The sequence below is a fragment of the Aulostomus chinensis genome, chromosome 1 (genome assembly GCF_037954235.1).
Source record: "Aulostomus chinensis isolate RoL2024-O1b breed Wild chromosome 1, RoL_Achi_v1.0, whole genome shotgun sequence".
NCBI lineage: Eukaryota > Metazoa > Chordata > Actinopteri > Syngnathiformes > Aulostomidae > Aulostomus > Aulostomus chinensis.
This window is the reverse complement of record NC_141320.1, coordinates 36,286,194-36,291,182: the sequence shown is the minus strand read 5'-3', so window position 1 is coordinate 36,291,182 and position 4,989 is coordinate 36,286,194. Positions and strand designations below refer to the sequence as shown.

Sequence of the window (4,989 nt, the reverse complement as noted above, 5' to 3'; positions counted from 1 at the left end):
AAGAATCCAGACTCCACCTGTGGCTCCATGATAACTGATGGACCTCTGGTTGGAGGCTGGACGATGATGTTTGGACTGGAAGGAAAACTCCTTGTCCAAATTCCATTGTGTTCAAGTTTAAAGTCCCACAATAAGAAGTAGCTGAATCTGACAGGTGAAGGTTTGGAACTACAAGATGGTGATGTTTCCTTGACTTGATGCTCTGACTGTCAGGGTAGATGTCAGCTTCTTCTTCTGCTGCATCTGATTGGCTAGGATTGGAGGTTTTACCCTCCAAGGTTGTTTGGTTCCAGGGGAAATTCTAAAATTCCAGTCCCCAACCTTGGCTGTTCTGAAACTCTTCTCCTGAATCACTCCTGAGCTGCAGCAAGAACAAATACCAGTGCCAACCAGATCAACTTCATGGCTGCTAACAGCCTCAGACACTTGATTTCCATCAATCTGGAGCCAAGAAGGCCCTCACCTGTGGTTCTCCTCCAGGAGGGTCCAGGTTCTGCCATTGTGGTTCCTTGTGCCACTGCCAGAGAGCCTCAGCTGCACACTGCAACATTTCAACAGGAGATTGACATTCCTTCAAATGTCCTGACATCTGATTCCAATGGTTCTGTTCCATATTTATATTTTAAAATGAATCACACAATGAAAGCTGCCTCAGCTGCTTTAAGAGAGAGAACAAGCTAAGAGATCTGAAACCAGTAAAATATGCTTTTCTGTGTGCAAACTAGTGAGGGGCATGGAAGGATATTTTACCACCACTACAGAACCCAGACTTTAGTCATGTGATGAGATGGAGACTCTGATTATGAAGTTAATGGACAAAATGTGAATTGAAAGAAAACACATTTCTTCAGCAGACTTTGATCCAACACTGAAGTTAGAGTTTGGTGGCTGCTCCATGTTGGAGGAAACCAGGCGATGTTGGACCGTCACAGGGAAGCTCCTTTGCCTCCTCTGCTGCCAGTTCAACCACTCACTCCCATCAGTGGAGAGCAGCTTCAACTGGGTTTGGAATGTACCATTGTGGATGCATAGGAATGTGGAGAAAATGTCCTTTGTCAGAAGTGGGATTTGAACCCACGCCTCCAGGAGAGACTGCGACCTGAACGCAGCGCCTTAGACCGCTCGGCCATCCTGACAGACACTGAAAGTTGCCGACTTCAATATCAAATGAATTCATTCACTGACAAAGTAGAATTTTTTCCACAGGAGCTACTGGCTCCTTAGTTGTTACATTTATTGTTAACATTAAACACACAGTCTGTGTTCATGGCAGTAAGAAATGAACCAGAACATTTGAACCACGTAACATCTCTTGATCAGTTTGTTACATGGGACACATTCCAGACAGGAAGGTCATTCTGAGACTTGAACTGGGATCACTGGATCCAGAGTCGAGAGGGCTCACCATTCCACCATGGAACCAAACACAAGGTGGAGGATCCTCTAAATACCACTTGACATCACCTGCAATCAACCTGTTGCTATTTGGAGGTTCATCTTGCTCTTGTTCCAGACTGCATTGGCAAAAGGATCATGAACCACAAGGAAATCATGGAACTCCAGATTTATTCAGGACTTTCTAACGACATCGTATGACCTGGGAGCAAAGACTGGCCAGGCCTTCCTTAATTTATCAGTTAATTACTGCTTCAACAAATATGCCACTTAATTAAGTTACCAGAATTTCTCTCATTGAAAAACCCACCAGCCTGATTTCTTGACACGACATGAAAAATTCTCCAAGAACCCACAGTTGGGTGGAAAGATACCAGGTTAACCAGGAGGAGTCCTGTTCCTGAACCATGGATGGAACAAAGTCCACTGGAAAACTCAGCAGTTCCTGAGTGCCAGATCCATCCGGGAGCTTGGGTCTCCCCTCGACTGTGGTGATCCATGAGATCAAGGAGGACAGAGGAAAGAAGGATCCTGTTGGAGATCTCCTCCCTTCTTCCTCCACTTCACTACTACTTGGATGTCAGGAATATGAAGTACTTTACTCAAATGAGGTATTAGGAGTTTCCTGTTTGACAAGAAGGAAGTCAGAGGTTCATACCTCACTTGTTGGTGGTGCCCTCAACCTGCTGAGAGCATCACTTAGTTCTCTACAGAGAAACATGGCAGCTCTGCTGAAGGCTGCAGGAAACCTGCTGGAACGGAGACTTGGACTCAGGTCACTGGATTCAAAGTCCAGGGTGCCAACAGGTCCACCAGGGCATCTGTGCTTTACTTACCGTGTAAAAAGGACCACAGTGGTCGTCTGGTTTTAATTTAACAAACAAATACGGTTGAAAACTTTGAGACAGAGACACAGGGCTCTTATTTGAAGGGCCATATTAAAGTAGGAGATGAACACATCCAGGTTAGCATCCCTCTCAGAAGCTGCTACTTTAGCTCTTCAGAGTACAGCAGCCTAGCATAGCTTCATCTGGCCAGTTAGTGGCCCACTTTGATGTCTGGGATATCAGGTTCAAGGTTCTTCACAGCTCTGAATGAAGGCTTTCTAAAGTGTTAACCAGTACTCCAGTTGTAAAAAACAATCGGGGGGATGGTAGATTTTGATGTTTAGGAACAGATCATTTGTGCTGATGACAGCGCATCAGGTGAGAGACCAACAGTGTACCCTTACTCCTCTAAAACAACAAGCATGCTATGGATATTACCTGTCTGCTACTCCTGTCATTGATCTTGACCAAGCCCCCAGGCTGACACTGCAACCACTGCTCCTACATAGTTAGAGTCAAATGCAGAGGACATTTTCCCACCTGGTGCAAGTGCAACTTCATACTCATGCTACCTATAAATCTGGGAATTCATCTATATTTTGAAACAAAACATTCTCAAGTCAAGTCCATTTTAATTAAAGTGCAAGAGCAAAAGAATGAAACAAATGTACTGTGGCAGGATAGCGCTACACTCCCCACCATGAGGGGCAGTGTGGCAGACGATAGTGAGTGGTCACCTAGAAATAGACCTGGTCCGACCCTTCTCCGTCCTTTCCGATTCCTCTCCCTCCTTTACGGAGCCGACAGCCGTGCGTGGTGGCGTCTCGCTGGTCAGCAGATCGGTTACAAACAAAGGTACCTCAAAACCTAAAAAATAATGCTAGAGTGATGTCGGAAGAATTGCTAATGAACTCAAAATGATGCTAACATTAATGTAGTGATAGTTGCTAATAAACTCAAAGTGATGCTGACAGTAATGTAGTAAAAGTTGCTACGAACCTCAAAATAATGCGACAGTAATGTCAGAAGAATTGCTAATGAACTCAAAATGATGCTAACAGTAATGGAGTGAAACTTTCGAATAACCTCAAAGTGATGCTGACAGTCATGTACTAAGAGTTGCTACGAACCTCAAAATATTGCGACAGTGATGTCGGAAGAATTGCTCATGAACTTAAAATGATGCTAACAGTAATGTAGTGGTAGTTGCTAATCAAGTCAGTGATGCTTACAGTAATGTAGTAAGTGTTTCGAACAACCTCAAAGTGATGCTGAAAGTCATGTAGTAAGAGTTGCTACGAACCTCAAAATAATGCGACAGTGATGTCGTGAGAATTGCTCAATTACTCAAAATGATGCTAACAGTAATGTAGTGATAGTTGCTAATAAACTCAAAGTGATGCTGACAATAATGTAGTAAGAGTTGCTACGAACCTCAAAATATTGCAACAGTGATGTCGGAAGAATTGCTAATGATCTCAAAATGATGCGACAGTGATGTAGTAAGAATTGCTAATGAACTCAAAATGATGCTAACAGTAAAGGAGTGAAACTTTCGAATAACCTCAAAGTGATGCTGAAAGTCATGTCGTAAGAGTTGCTACGAACCTCAAAATAATGCGACAGTAATGTAGTAAAAGTTGCTACAAACCTCAAAATATTGCGACAGTGATGTCAGAAGAATTGCTAATGATCTCAAAATGATGCGACAGTGATGTTGTAAGAATTGCTAATGAACTCAAAATGATGCTAACAGTAATGGAGTGAAACTTTCGAATAACCTCAAAGTGATGCTGACAGTCATGTTGTAAGAGTTGCTACGAACCTCAAAATAATGCGACAGTAATGGAGTAAAAGTTGCTACGAACCTCAAAATATTGCGACAGTGATGTCGGAAGAATTGCTAATGAACTCAAAATGATGCAACAGTAATGGAGTGAACGTTTCGAATAACCTCAAAGTGATGCTGAAAGTCATGTAGTAAGAGTTGCTACAAACCTCAAAATAATGCGACAGTAATGTAGTGATAGTTGCTAATTAAGTCAGTGATGCTTACAGTAATGGAGGAAGTGTTTTGAACAACCTCAAAGTGATGCTGACAGTCATGTAGTAGGAGTTGCTACGAACCTCAAAATAATGCGACAGTGATGTCAGAAGAATTGCTAATGATCTAAAAATGATGCGACAGTGATGTCAGAAGAATTGGTAATGAACAAAAAATGATGCTAACAGTAATGGAGTGAAAGTTTCGAATAACCTCAAAGTGATGCTGACAGTCATGTCGTAAGAGTTGCTACGAACCTCAAAATAATGCGACAGTGATGTCGGAAGAATATCTAATGATCTCAAAATGATGCGACAGTGATGTAGTAAGAATTGCTAATGAACTCAAAATGATGCGAATAGTAATGGAGTGAAAGTTTCGAATAACCTCAAAGTGATGCTGACAGTCTTGTACTAAGAGTTGCTACGAACCTCAAAATAATGCGACAGTGATGTTGGAAGAATTGCTCATGATCTCAAAATGATGCAACAGTGATGTAGTAATAATTGCTAATGAACTAAAATGATGCTAACAGTAATGGAGTGAACGTTTCGAATAACCTCAAAGTGATGCTGACAGTGATGTACTAAGAGTTGCTACGAACCTCAAAATAATGCGACAGTAATGTAGTAAAAGTTGCTACGAACCTCAAAATATTGCGACAGTGATGTCGGAAGAATTGCTAATGAACTCAAGATGATGCTAACAGTAATGTAGTGATCG

General features: G+C 42.1%; 1 non-coding gene across 1 annotated transcript; it reads right to left on the bottom strand.

The window, feature by feature from the left end:
• Positions 1–1,053: 1,053 nt before the first annotated feature.
• Positions 1,054–1,136, bottom strand: trnal-cag (transfer RNA leucine (anticodon CAG)). Its single transcript has one exon. It is a non-coding gene; the product is annotated as a tRNA-Leu (tRNA).
• Between the last annotated feature and the right edge of the window lie 3,853 nt (positions 1,137–4,989).